Genomic DNA, 21,589 nt, shown 5'->3' with positions numbered 1-21,589 from the left:
ATTGTTATTATCTATATATTTTTTTTAAGTTTTCATTTTCTTGTTTTAAAACCTTGTCCAGTTTTAAAGAATCAATGCAAGATAATGGAATATATTAATATTACTGCCCACTTTGGGCAAAGCACAATTTTATCATAAATGCAAATACATTGATAACTGTAAAATGTACTGGAAAATATTTAAGGGTAACCAAAAATCATTATGCAGTCATTCAGATATGTATATTGACATGAAGTAGATGTAATCTGGTAGGGAACGATTTTGGAATGAAAATAATAAAAATTCAAAATAACCTATCACCACTCTGATTACATTTCCTCACCTTCTTTGATGAGACGTTAGAAGGTGCCACTCAGTGGACCTCACATCCTTGCCTTCCCTGCATGATAAAGCAATTTCATTCAAATATAATACTTCTGTTAAATATATTATTGTAACGTTTGAAATAATACACCACAAATAAGCTCAATTGTCATCTACTCGCATTCCAATATTTAGGTATGTACTATGGACAAATGTATTTTTTCAATCCGCAAAATAATTCATATTTCTAAAACTATTGTAATATTCATTAAAAATGGGAAACGTCAGGGCCCAAGTTACAGCAAAGTATCACATTCATGCAGAATGCAAATAATGCAGTCAGATACCTGAGTACCGGCACCTCTTCAGTTTGAAAGTGAGAGTACCACCACCTCTCAGCACTGCTGCAGTACATTTAATGGGAGAGCACCGGCTCTTCTCGGAAGCAGACAGGTACTGTGGAGAGGGAGCGCCCGTTCTTCCATATTTCCATTTAAATCACTGATCACAATTACGCGCTCTCTCCACATCACCATTACACTTAGGTTTGAAAAAAAAAAACACACACAACACTGATATGTGTGCAGCACCTTGCTCCGGTTTGCGTAAAGAGTTTTATGACGGTGGTTTTGGAATTTGTTGGTGGTATTGCCATTGACACGTCAACATATTTGTGTACGAGATATTTATGTATTTTTGCGATAAAAGCTGGATGGTACATTTTAACATTGTATTCGCTGAAATACTAGTGAAGCAGTGAGACATACATTATGTGGTAAGAAATGGTGCTAACAATATCTACTTTAATGTACACAAAATGCCACAAACAGATCTCTGCCCATACATTTAAAACTGCTGACACAACTCTGTTTGATGTAGGATTTAAGACAGGCATATTCAAATATCACTAACACAAAAAATGGTTTACAGGATAAGACCTCTCGTTTCTCATTTTTGAGATGTTTATGTTGTCTTAGAAATGTTCTTTGAGAAGGCTTGAGACTGTTCTAGGTCAGATACCTAAAAAATGTGCAACTTCCTGATCAGCAAGTATATTCTACCTTGCTTCAAATTCAGCACTGGGAGATAGATTAATATGAGGCTATTTTGTATGAAAATCTAAGGGGCTTATTTAGAGTGTGTTATATGGGATAATCTCTCAAAATGTCACCATATTCCATCCACCCGATTGCAAGGACTGTAATACACTTGTACCACGGTGGACAAAACGCCTTCCAACATTTGTGACGGAGTATTTCATCCAACAAACTCTAAGCTCCCAGGCTTCTTGTTTGCATACGAAATTCTAAGTAAGTGTAAAGTCTGACCCAAAATCTCTCATTGGTAGCAGTTACAGGATCAAATAAACGATGAGAATTTAAAAGAAGAAAGAAAAGTAATACAATTTTTTTTTGCCATTATTCAAAAGTTTGAAAGTATAGAAAGAAGAGTGTTTCTGTTTACAGCTTGTATTTTTCTTGGAGCAGTGTTTTATTCCTGTGGATCAAGAATTTAGCTGAATAGCTCATCTGAGAATCTTTACTGGAATCACAGCAAGAGCTTTATATTTTTAGAAACACAATAAGCTGCATTACCTTCATTTCTCCGAAATGCACATGCAAGAGTAGAGAAACTACACCTGGGGCACGGCCTTGGTACAGACTAGAATGGATCAGTGTTTAATTACAGGTCATTCCCCAGGGTTGGGATCCTGCTCTGCTTCATCTCAAGTGCCACGATGTTGCCAGAACTGGGAACATCGTCCCGAAAATAGAGTGCATGTTGGGCATGAAAGTCAGGCATCATCTTAGCCTTTCTCCTGCCTGTCCACCTCCTATAGGATGAGTGTAACACTCCCTCCACTGACCCACAGCCTTGCCTCTTCACTGTCGCAATTCACACCCATCAACTTGCATAGACCTCCTCACTCCCACTTCCACCTGCTCAGAGCAGGAGGTAAACGAATGTGACACTGTCCCAAGAACTGGAACCCTGCCTGTGACAAAGGACCCAGTAATTCCAGGTTTATCTGGAAAGTCCTCATTCCAGGGATAACAGCCTATAACTGCACAGGGCAGGGGTTCAATTACTAGCACAAATCAATGATGCCAGCCCTTGTAATTGAATATTCTTGCACCTTAAAACTCATATTCTGATCCTACCTCTGTGATGCCACCAGATTCTACCACTGGTTTATATTTGACTTGAAAAAACAACCTTGCACGTACTGTACATACAGAACATGGTCGGCCAGAATCTGTGACCAGTGCAACACCCTTGCTGAATCCTGGGGTATTGTGTTGAGTGGCCTTTTAAAACGTGATAGCTCTGGTCCTACTAATTTGATATTGTTCATTTGGGTGTCATATTATTTATTAAAATGTTCTCTATTTCTCTAAATTGGTTTGGGGGTTGTTCTTGTGTTTACTTTATTACTGTTTGAGTACTACATAAAAACTTTTCACAGTGGCTCAAGGTTAAGCCTGACTGCTTTTGTGCAAAGCTACCAGAGGCTTAAGCACTGAGGTATTTAGTGACTTTAGTGGTTCATCTTGACAAGGATTGTGATTATCATTAGAGGTGGGTTCTCAACCCCCTCCACTAAATACTCCAATTTCTTTCATGCTTGTTACACAAAAATGCTGAAACGACACCATTGTGCTATGTGGCACAATTACTATGCAGAATTTGTGGCACAATTTTCACATTGCATCACAGAAACACCACAAATGACGAGAGCACGAGTGGCTGCTTTTTCCAGCAGTTCTGTTTCTTGCACTACATTTTAAGTGAAATGGACAGGAGGGTTCATTTCATGTCAAAATATACTGCTAAAATGTTGGTTTCACTCTTTGTATAATTTTGCAGAACTTTTGCTGAATTTTGACTATTACTTGCTATTCTGCACATTCTGTTTGCAATGTTTTTAGTCCTCTATAATTGATTTAAATGTTATGATTATTGACTCACTTCCTCTTGAATGACTGATGATTGTTACACGGTTTCTGTTGCACTTTTATGGTCTAAATTTAGACTGAAAAAAAAATATTTTGACTGACTGGCTGACTGACTAATTACTCAAAAGTACATTATGTAGACCCCAAAAAAGGAGTCACTATCTGGCTCACCACTTTTGGAGAGTGCAAACTCTCTATTCCACTCTCCCTCCTTATATGTGTGTTTGTTCCTGCCCTACCATTATTCATGATCAGGTATAACCAGGATTGGCATCAACAGTAATTAAACGAGTCCATAGATGGCGACTGAGCTCAGCAATCCAGTCCAGGCAGGGAGCACACAGGAGTGAGGATTAGAACACAGGAAGCTAAACTACTCTCTTGTTTTTCACTAACGTTAATGACAAGGGTGTACTGGGGCCTCAGTCTTTGTGGGACAAACTGGACTGCCCCAATTACTCATTCACCTCAGCCTGGGGTTCCACATTTGCAGAGGAGCAGCAGTTTAATCCAAGGATCAGTGAGTAGCAGGTGTATAGCTACAATTGGTACAGCAGGTGCAGTAGCTCTGGGGCCCAGAGCTCGGAGGGGCCGAATAAACTACAATAATTGCAGTATTTTACTATCTTAGCAATTTGGGAGGCCATTTTCCTTAATTGTACCAGTGCAGGTAGCATCCTTCGTACGCTACTGGTGGATGTGCAGTACATAATGCAAGTATTGATATTGTCTCTGTATTCTGTCCATATTATCAATTTCGGCGAACGGTCAGTGGGTTCCATGGATGTCTTCTCAAAGCTTTCATTTGCCCCTCACCCGTCTATAGACCACGACCTAAACCTCCTTGCAAAATGTACACCTTTAGGCTCGAGATGATTGTGAATATCGTTTTGATCTCATGTTTTTGTTTTTGTGTTCTTCTTTTTTTGTGGGACCACCTGGAGAGTTGATGTCGTAAGGACCCAGGACAGAAAATGCAACATTCTCGGAGCTCTCAGGTTTTCCAGGTCATCTAACCCAGCACATTTGCTTTGCATTGTGAAATTTGTAGTCCTTTTTAATATGTTGTACCATTATTAAAAAGGGACTAAAAAATCCAGAATTCAAAGGAAAAAAAAGGGAATAAATGAACTACGGGCTCTTGGACCTGGGAAGTTTGAGAGGTCTGAATTCTAGACCGAATCTTCCAAGTTGAAATCATAAATAAGTGCATGGACAGCGTCAGACATATTTTCACAATGTATAAAATCGTTTAATTTCAGAAGGAAACCTCAGTATCTGTAATAGGAACATAATTCATGGCTTTGCAAAAATGAGTACGTCTAGCTGACATAAAGCATGATTTCAAACATGTGTGGTTCACTTAATCTGAAACATCCCAAAGTCTGTCCTATTATAAAATGCTGTTTCTTTAAGAACATGAAGTGTTTCACGAGCAAGCAGTGGAAGTTAAGAATCTGAGTTAATTAGGCAGTATGGCAGAAGGCCCTGGATTTCAGCTGGCTTCTTCTTTTTCTCTAAGGCCCCACGTTGTGAGGGTGGGGGGATAATTTTCTAAAGGTGCCAGTAAGAGATGTTGTAGGAAGAGTCACATCTTCTAGTGACCTGCAATGAGTCACGCGTCAATGAAGCAACACACACCAGTGACACTGATTTTCTCATTTTTTTTAATAACAGCGCAATTAATACAAATTGGATTCGTTAAGCAGGCACGCCATAAGCGCGGCCTCTGGTTTGTGAACTCCACAGCCCATGTCTTAATTACCTCGTAAAGATTAAAAAACAGTGTGTACACGTTAAGCCTACTTCTCTGTTATCACATTAGTAGGAAAAGTAAAAGATGATATGAATAAGGGTGAAGCACAAAGCGGTGTAATTGCAATGATGGCGGAAGATGTCAATTTCCTCACTGTGAGTTTCATTCTCCTCACAATGCACCATGCAGGTTTGCAGACACTGTAATAGGCTAAAACTGCGTCTCCTTATGTTGACTGGGAATCCTGCAGATAACTTGCACCATTAGAAATATCCTAGAGCACGATTTTAACTGGTTACTCGTAAAAATAAATATGTGTCAAGGTCTAATATTCATCTGGGTGATGAACATATGTCTTTTATTACAATGGGCGGGGCTACTTTTACTTTTGGTTCAGTAAAACATATGTAAACGTGGAAACTGGGAAAACGCTATAGTGTGTCTGCAGTATTTTCCCCATAATTATAAATTGGCCGTACCAAATAATTTTTCTTCTTCAGCATAATTTGGTGATTTTAGTACAATTTTTTTTTCAGCTCATACAGATCAAGTGTTATGAAAATTGCCGCACACGAGGTGAAATCCGATGCAAACACTTTGCAAAATTTGACAGTCAACTTTAAGATGTTAATGACTGTGATCAGGTGACAATTGCAAACGGATAGCGCAAACATTCCTTTAAGATATAAATATCACACAAGATGTGCTGCCTGATTTAACTTTTAACGCAGCATAGTTTGGCCATGGCACCACATAATTAGGTCCTCCACTGCCGCATAATTTGAATAGCTCTGTTGACAAAACATATGTCAATTGTCCCTATGCCATGATAGTGACTTTCAGACAGTTTATTTTTTTTCACTACCAGCAAGCACTAAGCGTTCTAGGAAAAGGAAGTAAATAAATACATGCAATTGGAATAAATATAATGCAATTTCACGCCCACTCAGTGCTGCTGAGTGAAACGATTGCAAAGAGATGCCCCTTGATGTGGTGCTAGATGACAGCTATTTATGAAGACATAAACAGACATCACACAGTAATTGCGAAAAGGAGATGCATTCACCCAAACATCAAAGTCTCTGCAGTTTAGAAAGGTCTAGGTGTGTTTCCCATTTGGTCCGGTAGAAGGTAACTTAGCCTGCAGAGATAAGGACCAGGAGTTGTTTTTCATGAGGCCTCTCTCTCTCTCTCTCTCTCTCTCTCTCTCTCTCTCTCTCTCCCCTCCGCTCCCCTCCCCTCCCCCCCCGTGCGACACAGAGTGGAGGTCTACCAGGATGGCTACAGAGATTTGGGATGATCCTGAGCAGCAGTTCCTGCCATTGCAGCCCACATCTCCTTCGTAACTGTCACTGCGTGATGCATCCCTGGCGCAGGCCCTCGCACCTCTTGATAATGGCATCTTCGACAATGACGTTGGTCTTCTCATCGCAGCCCCACATCTCTTCAGAAGTGATGCATCACACAGACTGCTTACTGCATCCAAAATGCAGGGATGCACATTGCAAGCCCCATCGATGAGATCCTTGATTATGACACAGGCCCATGCATTGCAGCCTCACCACATCTCGGAGCCAAAACATTGCTTCAGATGCAGGACGCAAGTTCAACACGAATCCTCGCAAAGCTACCTATACCAAGATTGAAGGTACTTTGCTCAGCAGGCCTAGCTGGATCCATGTAGCCAGCCCACACTCCATCACGATGGCCTGTACCTGTGACTTTGTCACGATGAAGTGCGGTGCGATCAGATATCCAGAGTTGGCACTTTGTGCTTTCTGGTGTTATTTTAACAAAAATCTTTAAAATTGCATATTTTTGTCATTTTGGTCTTGTTTTATTTATTAAAAGCAGTTCTATATTTCTAAGTTGGCGTGGGATCTTTTTTTTTAGGCGTTTTCACTTTATTACTGTTTGAAGTGTTGCACAAATACTTTTCACATTGCCGCTACGGTGAGCCTTTCTCTTCTGTGCCAAGCTGCCAGAGGGCTGAGCCTTACTCCTCTGTGCCAAGCTGCCAGAGGGCTGAGCACAGGTTCATTTAGGGTTGTCTTGTGCCTCATCCTGACCAGGATTGTGGTTTCTGCTTGACCAGGACCCACACCACAGTCAACCAACAAACCCAATTTCTCACAAGTGTTCAACAAACAATATCTTTTTTTTTATCTATCTCTATGAATGTTTTCATTTTAGTGAATAAAGTGAAACCCTGAAAATCGGAGTGGCCGATTTACCAAATATCTGTAAAGCGGCAGATTATGGAGATTTTTCTTCACATGCAATCTTACAAAGATTTTTTGTGTGTTCCTACTCTTTTGATCCAATGCATGCGTAGAACTGTGCTTAGTTCAGTGTAGCCGCACAAGCATATGCCTTTTGTATACTTTGCTACCGAGTGGCTGGTTCCCTTAATTCACTTGCACGCGCTGCATGCACAGTGTACGGTAGAAATGCCTAGGACTGCGTAAAATGCGAGACTGTTTGAATTTCTTACAGTTCTTGTTTCCTGTGAATATTCTATTCCCCATTTTACAATTACCATCGGCATACTTGTCCCACTTCCTCCCACTGTTTGCATCATCGCCCGGAATATTCAAGTTTAAGTTGTACTGCAGTACGTGTGGCAAATGCCCGCAAAGTGCTTGCAAATACTCAGAAACATACGGCTGCATATACATTTCACGGCATTTTCCCTGGGAATATTGACGAATGCAGTTTACGATATGGGTAGTTCAAGTACAAGCAGCACAGAGTATGCACGTGCAGAAAAGACATCCTCACATGTAAAGTGTATTTGTAAGTCACGAGTAGTTTACACATATACCTGGACTGAGACACGTCTACCTCATACTTATACTTACACAGCTCCGCACAATATACTACATTGATAAGATCAGTGCGCACTAAAAAGAGAAAAACGTTGGATATATGCTTATATGTTATTTGCCAAGAGTTCGGGTGCATTACATCTGGCCTATAATCTTTCATTAAGGACGTCATCGAATACCTCTTCCCGCACCCTAATACAGTGAAATGTTTTTCTTTTTCTTAATCTCTTGCACCTGCTGCCTGCCTTGCCTTCGCATATTACTGTCCTTTCAGAGCCACCGTTCTCCTGTTGGTTGCTAGACAACATCACCTGCTGGTTGTCCTAGGCTTGTACCTGGCTGCAGTATCAAGAGAGGTGTCAGCGGACCTAGGCTGCTTCTGTCAGCATTCCTTGATTCAGTCCATTCAGGCGCGAAAACATGGAACTGTTACTTGTTAAATATTCCTACCATACTCTGTAACCCCTGGAGGTTGGAAACACCTGCTTTCAGAGTTATTCCCTCAGTTTTGTTTCCTACCCCACCACCCTATTCTATCAAACCGTGCAGAAGGTCACCTCCAAATTTTAGAGTAGTTTTACACATTTTAGAATTTTCCAAAACGTTCACAAATTATTTACTCCTGCCAAATACATGAATACATCTGTAACGATGGTGCAAACGGGTTGCAAGTACCCATAACATTGGTAATGGTGTAGGAGAAAGTGTTTCTTTATAGCGAGAGCGTGTTTTAAATTATATTTCACAGTATAATTGGACTTTTACTTTACATTTACTGGCACTTGCATGTAAACCCAGTGGTGTAACGAAACTTGGACGGCCCCCTTCAAAGTACCTGGAGGGGGCCCCCGCCCCCTTGGATCCAGTCAGGGGCTTGCTGCCCATACACAGTTAACTGTGCTGAGGGGGCCCCTGGAGCAAGCCCTCCCCCCCCCCCAGCACCGCAGGGACTGCAGGGGCCCTTGTTATGCCACTCTGTAAGCCATGTACAATTACAAAGGCATGTGTTGTAACACTTGCAATTCATATAGAATTCACAAACAAAGTGAACAGCTATTTATGGGAAGATCCAACTGTTAAAGGTTCCTAGGAGGAGCCCTGGAATTCTTAGTGACTTGTACGCAAAGTTGGGATCGTGTTTATTGACTGCTGGGTTTTCCTTTCTTCCAAAAGACTGAAGTACTTTGTTCAAAGGTCTATTTTCAGAGCACTTCAAAACCGAAGTCCCTATTTTTCCTCCACAGCCCACCTCTCTCCTTTGGCCTATTTGTTCCCTCAAAGCTGTTAACATTGCTGTGGTTTGTTCATAAGGGTGGGGAATGCGAAGTCCATTCCAAACTTTCTGTTTGGATGTAACATTAAATCCTTCAGCATTTAATCAAATGGGACCTTTCTGTTGCTCTCGCCAACTATTTCCTCTAAACTCATGCTTCTGATGCTGAGAATTCTGTTGTTGGGAATGACCGTGCCAGAAATATTGCATAGAGTTTCGAGATTGGTGCAGTCGCTTTGAAGAAATGAAAATTGCGCCAGCTTCTTTGTCAGTGCAAGATAGAAAATTTAATCTCTGGTGAACATTCAGGGTAGATCCTTCTTTCCCAACTGCTGATGTTGGATTCCAAAGATTACTTAAAAGCATGGTTTAGCAATGGGCTTTCTTGCCACTGTTTCTCCATCTATGGAACTGTAGTCTTTTTCAAGGCTCCTCTTCTATCCAGGATCACCCATTTAGGATTGACCTGCATGTTTGCTCTTGAACTGCCTCATCGTATGCCATCTTTTGGCAGTTTCCCTTTAATATCACCCTCTTGAGCAAACACAATTGGCTTTTGAGATACAGGATTAGCTTCAACAATTCGTATGCTAATCCTGCAAAGCCCATTGAGGCCCATTGACAGCAATGTTCTTTGATTTCTTTGCACCATTTTTTTGCCCCCCTACAGAGAAACGTCCCCTTTGCATACATGATGCTTTGCACAGTCATAATGTAGCACAAAGAGTTACAAAGTGTCACAATGCATGCATTGCACCACTTTGTAAATTTGGTGAAGTGATTTTGGCCTCTTTGGGCCACATCAGTGTAGAAAAAAAGGGTGCTAATGTAGCGCACGGAGGTGCTAGGGACTCTTAAAACTGTCCCTTAAATTCATGGAAGCAATGATGATGAGGAGGATTATGATGACGAGCCAGTCATTGTGTAATCTGGCACAGAGGAGTCAGATATTACAATCCAACCTGCTCCGAAGGATGTGGCACAGGCAGCACTGCCAGCTCCCATATTTGTAAGGTCCCAGTCAAGACCTGCACCAATCTCTACCTCAGTCGATGTATGTCCTGCAGAGAGGCAATCAACACACCCACTTACTTCCAGTTTATCTTAAGGCATTGGCAATAGCCTAGTAAGAAAGTACGTCTCCTCAGTTTGGGACTGTTTTACAATTAGCAAACAGGAGGAGAACATTGCAACATGCTCTATTTGTCACACTAGTTTTCATTGAGGTAAGCCTGGTTCCCATTACTGGAGGCTAGGCGACCCATATGAAAAAGCATCATGCCATCAGGTGCAAGGAGCACCTTAAAAAAATTGCTGAGCGTAGTCATGGTTGTGAAGGTGAGGAGAGCTGGAAAACATCAGCCACCGCTGATCCAAAGACAGTGGAAGGTGAGGAAGAAGAGGGTGATATCCTCAAGCAAAACAGCCCATCCCCAGCGGTACACCAGAATCACCTACCTCAGCGACCTCACAATGGCACAGGAAGACTCAGAGTCAGATGGAGACACCACGGCATACAGTAACTACCCCACTACACACATTGAGTCTACCACCACCTACTTCTCGGAAGTTGCCTATATCAGTGGCCCCAGGAAAGAAGAAAATCAGGCTACTCTTATGGGCATAATTAGACAGAAGGGGCCCTACAACCCGCAGCTACCCAGCTGCACGTTTTTAGAATGGGTAGCTGGCAAAAATGTTAGTGCTCAACCACCCCCCTTTTTCTTTGGTGGAAGGAGTGGGATTCTTAGCGTTTGTGGTGGCTATCTGCCTGAAGTGGAAGGTTCCAAGTCAGACCTATTTTGCTAGAGTGGCTGTTTCAGTGCTGGATTCTGGATGTGCTACGATTGGTTGGACAAGCTTTGCAGCAAAGTGTTGTCCACACAATTCACCTGATGACAGGCACGTGGACCAGTTATCAGGTGACTAATTACATGTGCATCATTGCACATTAGATCTATTTTGGGGAGAAAAACAAAAGCTCTCTACAGGAATTGGCCCTGAAGATATTTTTCAGAGCGTTCGGTGGCATGCAACAGTAGCCATGTTCGCCATAGAGAAATCACATTCAGCTGCACACATCATGGACAAATTTAATAGCAAGGTGTCTGAATGGCTGTGACCCAGAGGTCTCCGAATTGGATTTGTTGTTATGGACAATGGCAGTAACGTGGTCAAGGCCATGTCAGAAGGTGTCTCTTTCAGGGTCCAATGTTTGGCTCATTGCATCAATCCCGATGTTCAAGAAAATCCACTGATGAAGCTGCACTCATTTCTGCCTTCTTTTAAGGCCAGGAAGCAGTTGCAGAGTATTCAGCGTGCTAACAGAGTAGCAGTGAAAGCCCTGATATAGGAGGTGCCAATACATTGGCACTCAACCTATTATATGTTGCAGCATCTGTTTGAGCAGTACAAACAGCTCAATGACTATGTCATTCAAAGAGGGGTTGATGCTATTGGGAAAGATATGACCATGGATGTAGACAAATGGGGCTTAATCAAATGCCTATTACACATGCTGCTCCCTTTTGAGGTTTTCATGTGGGAAGTTAGCAAAGAGGTCAGTATTATGGGCCAAGCTATACCATTGTTGCATCTGCTACAGGAACAGCTAAACAAGGTGTCTGAAAATTTTACACTCAGAGGTGTGAAAGAAAACCCAGAAGTGCATGTCTTGGTTGAGAGCCTAAGCTATCTTTTGGCTTGTAATGCAAGGCTGCTAAGCAACATTATCTCATCCAAAGAGTACATCTGTGCCACCCTACTTGAGCCACACTACCAAACAATTCTTCCCACTTTCATTCCTTTTTTTAAGGGGATGTTTCAAAATACAAGAGGTAGATTGTTGAGCAAGAAGGAGAACTGGAAGAAGAACAGCTGAATCTTAGAGTCCCACTCCACAGTTATGGGGTACCACCTTCACATTTCAGAGAGGGCAGTCTTGTCTCACAGCAGCCACCACCAGCAACAAGAAAACCGGTAACAACAACTACGGAAGAATCAGACCCAACCTCTGCATTGGCTTGGTTTCAAGTGGCAGGTCTTAAGTCCAATGAGAAGCAAAGGCAAAAGTGGTTGAGCAAGTGACAGCACCAATGACTATTCACAGGATGTTCCAGGAGTATCTGGATGACCCAAAAGAGGTGTATGTAGATCAAAACTCATTGGTGTACTTGTATAGGAAGATATGACGAAGGTCACTGCCCAGCAGGCTGACAATAAAGTATCTGGCTTGTCCTGTAGCAAGGGTATCTGCTAAACATGTGGTCAGTGCAGCAGGCACAGATGTTACAGTGATAAGTCCAGTCTCTCATCTCAAAATGTGGAGAGATTAAGCTTGATCAAAATTAACCAGTGTTTTATACCACCTGATTACACCATACCTGAAACACCACAGGAGGAGGAAGATGATCACTGGTCACAATTGAGTGTGTTAAATGACCACCTTCTGGGTGAACCACCTGAGTATAAGGATGAACCCTACTTACTGGACTGAGTATGCCAGTGCCCCCACAAAACAAACATTTTAATTATTTCTCAATTAACTTTTTTTCTTTCTTGATTTCTTTGTTTATTTTTGGGACAGAGTTACTCAGAATTAGAAGGAGGAGGTTGGAGGAAGGACTCAAGGCCGGACTATCTCAATAGCTAGAAGGAGAAATTATCGACTTCAAAGAAAAATCTGCTTTCTTTTATCCTTCTCCTTTCCTCTATAATAGAATTACTGTTTTCAATATGCAGGCCTTCTCCTTGTCCACTCCTCTCCTTCACAAACAAAATTTGATGAAAGCTCAACACACTCCGGCTTACCTATTGGACAGGTTCAGCCAGACACCCAAGAGTGGCGGACATTCCAAGAAGAATGGAGATGCACCACACAATTTGGCAATACAGTATAATTTTCCTTTTAACAATTATAATTTTTAGAACTTGGTGGTTTAATGTCAATCCTCCACAATGTGCATTTTTCAAACCTAGAAAACAGAACATTTAGAGATGTACTATCTTGGGTCTCTCTGGGGCTGAATGACTGTTTGCAATGAATTTAACTGAACTGTGTCATATTTATTTATTTATTGATTTTATATAGCGCACAGCTACCCAGAGGTTTCCCGGCGCTAAAGACAATGCAAGACAAAGGCAGGCTCAAGAGAGCAGCTTGGGCAGTTACTGGTTAAAGAGCCATGTCTTAAGCTCCTTTCGAAATCTAATGAACACCCTTTCATGACGTAAATAAGAAGGAAGAGAATTCCAGAGAGAGGGAGCTAGGAAAGCAAAAGAGCATCCCCCCATTTTAGCACGTCGGAATTTGGGCACCTGGAATTTTAGTTGATTAGAGGATCGAAGTGGACGAGAGGGCCGATATTGTTGGACCAAGATTTTAAGGTAGTTGGGAGCTAGGCCCATATTAATTTTATGCATGTAGCATAGGGCTTTAAATTTGATACGATTCTCAATTCTTAGCCAATGAAGTTCATGAAGTGCACCAGAAGTAGGCGTGATTCTGGGAAGTTGGCAAAGAAGCCTGGCCGCCGAGTTCTGAACAACCTGAAGTTTGTGTAGAGCTTCTTTATTCGCACCTAAATAGAGCACGTTTCCGTAGTCCAGTCTAGAAATAACCAGCGCTTGGACCACAGTTCTCTGGGCAGCCACAGGAAGCATCCAGAGAATTTTACGAAGCCACTTCAGGATAGCGAAGCAGGTAGAAGCTACTTTGGTCACCTGTTTTTTCATAGTCAACTGATCATCAATTAAGATGCCCAGGTTACGTGCAGAGAGGGAAGGGATTGGGGGGGCACCCAATTCAGAGGGCCAATGTTGGGGGCCCCAGAGAGATTTTTTATTTCCAAAAATGAGGAGTTCTGTCTTTTCTCCATTAAGTTTGAGTTTATTAAAATGCATGCAATTGGCTATCTTAGATAGTCCTATTTGCAGAGAGGGAGGATTAACGGTTTCTTTGGAGGAGAGTGAAAAAATAAGTTGAGTGTCATCGGCATAAGAAAAGATAGTTAGACCAGCTTGTTCTGCAATGCCCGCCAAAGGACTGACATATATGTTTAAAAGTAGTGGACTAAGAATGGAGCCCTGGGGAACTCCATGAGGGGATGCGTGAGTCAAAGAGGAAGCTGTATGGGAGAAAACCTGAAAAGTCCTATTAGATAAAAAACTGGACAACCACAGGAGGGCTTTGCCGCCAATGCCCTTGATATTGAGAATTTTTAGGAGAGATGAGTGAGATACAGTATCAAACGCTGCGCTTAAATCCAATAGGATAAGAGCTACCGTTTCTCCTTTGTCAATTTGTTGGCGGATATTTTCAGTCACGCCCAGTAAGGTCGCCTCAGTTGAATAGCCAGCACGAAAACCAGATTGAGATGGATGAAGAATGTTACTGGTTTCTGCAAACTGGGATAATTGAAGATTAACATGTTTTTCCCAAATTTTTGAAAAAACAGGCAAAAGAGAAATTGGGCGAAAGTTAGAGAAAATTTCAGGATCAGAGTTAGTTTTCTTAAGTAAAGGGAGAACCATTGCATGCTTCCATAATGCAGGCACATAAGCTTTGGTTTTTTGGTAAGTGACAAGTTAAGAAACTGCATAATGAAGAGAAGTATGGGGGGATTTAACTTTTGAAGTACTGTGATGGGGATGGGATCTTGCGAGGAGCCAGATTTAATGCTTGTGAGAATATTAAAAAAAGAAGCAGTATCCATAGGGAGCCATTTATTAAGTAAGTTAGAATTATTAGCTTGGGTCGTTTCTTGAGTGATAGGAGAAGATAAAAAGTGAGTGGATTGGGATTTAATACTAATACTGGGATGATTAGAGTAATTGTGGAATTCAGCATAAATTTTGTCAATTTTATCCACAAAGAAGGTTGCCAAATCATTGCATTTTTTGGAATCCAAGTCAGGAGGCTTAGATAGGTGAGAGTCACCAGAGAGTTCCTGTACTACTTCAAACAGCACTTTGGGGAAGTTCTGGGATTGTAAAATAATGTCGGTGGCATATTCGGCGCGCGCGGTGTTACATAATCGATGGTAATTAAGAAGGGCTAGTTTGTAAGTAGCTTTCCTGTCTGGGTCATAATTTTTTCGCCATTTCCTTTCCAAGTTCTTGCATTTTGTTTTTTCAATTTTAAGGGTTTCTGAAAACCAAGGGGCGGGAGGATGCTGGTAGCCCTGTTTGTTCTTTTTATTAGATAAAGGAAGACATTCATCAGTGGCACATGAAAGCCAGTCAGCAATAACCCCGTCATCTCTTATACTCGTGATTAAAGGTAAGGTTTTTCCCAACATCGAGTTCATAATATTAATATCTAAATTTTTCCAATTCCTATAAGTACTGGATTTGGCGAAGGAAGAGGAAAAAGTCGGTCCCTGTTTTTGTACAATCGAAAATTCCACCACAAAATGATCATACTTATCCCTTCATCATTTCCTTCCACAACAGATTGATAATAGTGAGCTGCTCATTGCCAAGATGACTATTGTTGTGGTTTCTTATATGTAGTGATCATCTTTGTCACACCTTTCTCCAAACCTCTTTTCCAATCCACTTATCAAGTCCCTAACCTTCGTCCCTCCGGGCTGTGTGATTTATTGAGGTGTGACTCAATTTTTACTCCATAAATGGATCACACACTTGCTTGCTGAGGCGGATGTGGTGAAAGCGACACCAACTCACTGCATGACCTTCTATTACCTGAGCAATATTCCACACCAGCCCCATCAACATCATCATTAAAGCCTTGTGTTGCTTAAACGCTTAACCTTGTCAACCACTCCGGACTCTGAGCACGCTTCTCCTGACTTGAGCATTTCATTTCCTAAGTGTAGTTTTCATACGACCTCTCCATTGCTCAGAAGAAGTTGATATAACTGCTAGTTTTTACTATTATATCAGGTCTTCTTTGTTGTGTGTTATTTACTGTCATTGTGGTAGCCTGTTCTCAGTCTTCCTAAATTAATGATATAATATATGACCCACAAACCCTCTCTATTTTCTTTCAATTTAGTTGACAGTGATGAATAACCCTTTGATTAATCCCACCGCTCAAGTTCACATAGGTGGGACCTTGTGTCTGCCCTGTTAGCGCGCTAGCCTTGTACTACTAATACCACCCCCTTATGTTAAGATAAGATGCCACCTTTTGAAAACACTGAGGTACGAAGACTGATGTATCCGCCCTTGCTTCATCTGTTCAGGTAGGAGACGAACTATGGATTAAAGTGAACTTGTTAGTTAGTAATTAACTTCTACCGAAGAAGATGTTGTTTGTGTGTATCTAAGTATTTGTAGGTAAGATTGGCAATGCATTCATCCCCTAGTGGTCAGTGTAGTGACAGAGGGCAGTACAGCAAGGGTCTCCATACTATTTATCCACTGCAGGATGCAAAGCAGCAATTTCCCATCAAAGCAGGAGGGGGTGGCAGCAGTTGTAGCCAGAGACCCTGACAGCTGGCAGCTGTATTGGTGATGTAATGGCCAGGAGGCTGGAGTTTGGGAATGGTTTGATGCTGAACTGGGGCTCAGGTCAGAGGCAGCTATTCTTCATCCGCCAGGACAACCAGCTGGCAGTGTTCTGCCTGAATAGTCTCCAGCCTCTATCTCCTGCCCGGTGGGTTGTGGTGGTGGACCAGCAGGAGTATATCGAGAAAAAACTAAAAGACAAATTGTAAACAATGCTCTGTGCAAACACTTGTTTAAAAGTAGTGGGTGGCACAGTAGGATTACATTGCTGGTTGCCTAGGGCCATTGGATTTTGATGTTATTATGGTTAGGAGAGTCACAGGGCCAGTTTTGTTTGTTTACCCACCCTTGCCACACATAATGTCTTTCACTTACTACCCTGACTTCAAAGAGGCAGATGAATAATAAGTAAGATATTACATCACACAGGTCATGTGTAAAATGTGAATATTAGTATCCTGTTGTGCAAAGTAGATGATGGGGAAAACGATTAACTCCACTACAGGGAAAGGAATGGGCCACATCTATTGTATTTGGCATGTTCATCACAGAGTATCCCTTATGTCAAACGTCTTAACTGGTGTAAAGTAAATCTGTTCTGGGAAACCATTAAATATATTTTAGAATCACCTCACATGGCCATAAAAACGTGGCACATGCCACAAATGGATTTTTTTTTTTTTTGTTAGGCTGGGATGGAAGAATTTAGGAAAGAATAAAGGAGTAAAGTAATAAAAGGTGACTGAGTGGACAAAGAGAAAGACACCTTGTGTGTTCTGATTGCCATGCATTGGAAGCTTGTGAATGCTGCATTAACTGTCACAGACGCACATTGCACAGGCAACATAGCAGTCATGAATTGAACCATACTGCACTTCTTCAGTTGTGGGTTTCAAAATGCCATGGGCAGGGAGGGGGTTGATGAGTGATGATGGGTGGGATACATATGTGCCTTGCTTAACAAATACAGTTAGTCAAGGGTTTAGGACAAAAATTTAAATACCCCCCACTTTGAACCATAGCTTTGATAACCAAACAACAAAGTAAGCAAAGTAGGTATCCCCGTGCCCTTCTCCAAAAGAGCTCCAAAGAGCTCCCTTTTTATTAATCCAAGAAATTATTCAATCATCCTTCCATTCTTCTAACTATATTCACCCATAACCACCAAGATGTAAGCTTTACTTCCTCTCATCCAGTCTTTCCCCAAAATGTCCAATCCATTATCCACCCATTCACTATCCACCCTTTCTCTCAATCATCCTTTCACCAATCCATCCACTTACGCAATACTCACTCACGCACCCTTTCACCCACCCAGGCATCCTTTCCTTTTACTCATTTCATCCATCCTTTCTTTTAACCTTGCGTTCTTTCCCGTTCCATCAACACATCATTTTTAGTGCACATTAGGTGAACTTTTGCTGAGTTCCAGATAGCAGAGGGCTTAACTCAACCTCCGCTGAAGCTGGTAAAGCGAGGGGGATCATGATCACGAGTCACAACGATGGCATAGTAGTTATTGAGTATAATAGTAATTGTCAATTAGCAAGCAATGTAACTTACCACTGCCCATCCCTGCCGCTGCTTCTCCCGATCCAACCGAATCTCCTCCTACAGCAGAGTGTGAGATGATGGCACTCTTTGTGGTGGGAAAAAAATTATACATGTTTTAGATTCTAGATATACCTCCTGTTAAGTGTTTTTCAATAAAAAATACAACCACAATACATTGCTACAGTTTGTTTAGCACAGCAGTGTCTTCTATCAAAAATATCACTCTGGGCATAATGTTGATTCACAGTGTTAGAAAAGCCAGGTAGTCAAGTCAAACAAAAACTTTACGTAAAGGAGGGGCAGAGCTACAGCCTATGATGATGATGATTCTGAATCATTGAAGAACAATGAAGGGGTGGCATAGTAATGGTCAATGAAAGACATATGGTGTTTGTTAGCAAATGCAATGGGACTTATACTTTCCAGCCATGCTGCACTGCACTGTTATGGGAACTGCTTGTATACTGTATAAATGAATTACACAGCACAACATTCGGGGTTGATGGGGTGGTTCAAGACCACGGCCACTCTCTTGTGAGCAAGTACAAAAAAGCTTTCTTAACAAACATACATGGTGAATATTATTTATAATACTAGCTTAATTGGGCCTGCAATCTTCACACTAGACAGCAGAGTACGAAACACCTGTTCTTAGTCTTACAGTATCACAAGATATATAGGGGAGAGGGAAGGATTACCACGAAAGCAGAAGAAATCTACAGATTAGTACAGGCCGGAAAAAGTCAGGTACCAAAAAAACATGAAAAAAGGAAAAAAATAATGCAGGGATAACAGGAAATAAACATAAAATGGATAGGGGAGTTGGAATAAAGAAGACAGTATAACAAGGCAAAATTAAAAGTAGTATAATAGTGGGCAGATGTAACAGTTCGGCAAATACTAATAATAACTATTAGGACTTACTGGAGTGAGAAGAGCCCATAACAAGGGCGCTGGTGGTTGGTGCCTCCTCCTCCCCATCTCTTCCTGGACTCAGCTCAGTGCTGCCCCTCTTCTTGACCTTTGCTGCTACTGTAGGAAATAAAAAAGATAAAACAAATAAATTAGTGGTACAGTTAGTCTCCACAAAATTATTATAACAGGCAAACGCAGTAACATTGAGCTTATCTAAAGCAGATTGACTATTGTACTAATATTGACTATCGTTGAGATGGCTATACTAACCCTAAAATCCCTATTCCAAATTTCCTTAACAAAAACTACACTTGGAGCTAATGCATTGCAATGAATGATCTCTGATTCTATCCTCATTGTAGATGCATATTAGTACTACACATCGCTATGAAATTACTTTGAACTGTATGATCTGCACATAAGTCACAGAGAACCCTAACTCACTGATACCACTAATCCACTATGATGAAAGGAGGACAGGGGAGTCTGCATTGCAATGGCTTCTTAAATAATCAGCCAAAGCAAGTGCCGATGAGTATGATTAAGTAGCGCTGAGCAGCTGCCTAGTTCAAACTGGATCACACAATAATATTCTTAATGTAAACATAACTTACCTCTGAGTGTGAGCAGTATGCTATTTGGAAAAAAAGGTAGCATTGTAGAACGCAAACACAACTAATAATATAATTAAAACTCTCCGAGCCCCAGCATCTCGATGCCTAGCCAGTCGAGTAGGTCCCACTCCCGGATATCTGCTCAGCAATGCGTCAGCTGGTGGGTAGTGCACTGGACCTGGCTGGTGCACAGCACACGCCTGTTCACCCTCCCCCAAAGTAACCGACTCTCAAGCAGGAATTGCCACTGCCAGGCCTGCTGGCAGCATAAAGGGGAGGCAGCGCTGCACGTAAAAAAAACCTGCGCTGCCACACCCACCTCTCAAAAGATTGTCCAGAGCTGCACCCCTTGGCAGCGTAGCCACCCAGAGGGTATGGGGCTGTTGCTGCTGGCTGCTCGGGGTGGCCCAGGTCCGCCGCTCCCCTTGTCACCACCCTCTGCCCAGTCACTTGGTGTAGTAAACAAAAGAAACAGGAGAACGAAGGAAGGAAGGAAGGAAGGAATAAGGAAGAAAAGGGAAATATAAACAAAAATATAAAAAGTCACAAAAAACATGAATAAATGAAAAAATAAAACACACAGACACAAAAACACACTAATACAAAAAATACAAAATGAGGAGGGATTAATTAGGAGGACTGATGATTGAAAAGATTAGGAAGGGATTAAAAAACAGGCCCTGTAGCATGCACAGAGTAAGAAAACAAGATGGCCATGAGCATGCAAACCACATGGTGCCATTCACATGCTATTTTGAACGAAAGAAGGTAATATGCACTATCTTTGATGTAAAACCAACACAAATAGGCGTTGGTCACTGGAAGTAGAACATCCAAATGGATAAACCATTGAGGTAGCATTTTCCAGGGCCTCAAGTCAAATATCCTGATGTTAAATTCTCAAGGGCCTCTTTAACTTTGTGATTACTGCTCTCTCTTCTATCCAAAGTTCTTTCCTATCTCCCAGCACATTCAGTAAAAGGCCAGGAAGAAATGTAGGGGTTGTATATGGGATGGTCACTAGTAATCTCTGGTGTTGCCTCACCTCTCTTTCTGACCACTGTGAGTATCAACAGAAGACCTACATGAGGAAGTACTGGCAGCAGCAATGCTGGCAGTACCCTCCACATGTGTGAAAACATGTGTAGGCTGAGCAAAGAAGAATGTTATCTTCTCAGCTTGGGATCTTTATTCACGTTGCTCTATTACAGATAGGATGCTGAAGAAACTGGTTATGGCCTGTGCAGACCTTATAATCAAATTGGGCATTTATTAAAAGTAAACCATTTGTTCTTTGAGTAAAGTGTAAGGCTGTAGTGTTTAACCCAATTGACACGTTGGGTGAAAACTATTTCAAGTACAAATGTGGATTGGTAGAATGTAAAAAAAGCCATTTACATTGTTTTCCCTACATTTAGCTGGGTCTGAATACATACAAGACAATTAATTTTACTTATATGCATTTGTTTATGTACTTTTTGCGATTTTGTGATAGTCCCTTGAACCAACTCTTATCAGATTATCTAGATGGGCCAAGGTAATACCTTTGTTTGCCAGCTGGCAGCTGAAAGCCACTCCCTGGACAATGTGCCCATTTGGAAATATTAGACTTTTCCTGAGATAAGGAAGGGGCAGAGGAAGAATTTACTTAACATGATTAGCTGACACTCATTGACAATGTAGGTCATGGCTTCCTTACAGGAAGAACGGGGATACAGATGCACCTCTGGCGCCAGTCACACCTGGGGGTTTCTCTTGAAGTCTTGGATGAAAGATACCAGCTTTGAATTGCCAGTTAGAGACAGAGCCAGACTCTGAGAAGAAGTCTTATTTAAATCATAGATAGAAGGGATAGGGTAGTTATATATCTGGGGTACTCTATATATCTGAGATAATCTTTCTTTGTCTGTTCAGTA

The 21,589-nt window shown here is 41.6% G+C and overlaps 1 protein-coding gene across 1 annotated transcript in view; it reads left to right on the top strand.

The window, feature by feature from the left end:
- The window catches only part of GPR139 (G protein-coupled receptor 139), a 337,974-nt gene that overhangs the window by 62,381 nt on the left and 254,004 nt on the right, over positions 1-21,589 (top strand). The window lies entirely within an intron of this gene.

This window comes from Pleurodeles waltl, chromosome 10, assembly GCF_031143425.1.
Source record: "Pleurodeles waltl isolate 20211129_DDA chromosome 10, aPleWal1.hap1.20221129, whole genome shotgun sequence".
Taxonomy (NCBI): domain Eukaryota; kingdom Metazoa; phylum Chordata; class Amphibia; order Caudata; family Salamandridae; genus Pleurodeles; species Pleurodeles waltl.
This window is presented reverse-complemented; position numbering and strand designations above follow the sequence as displayed.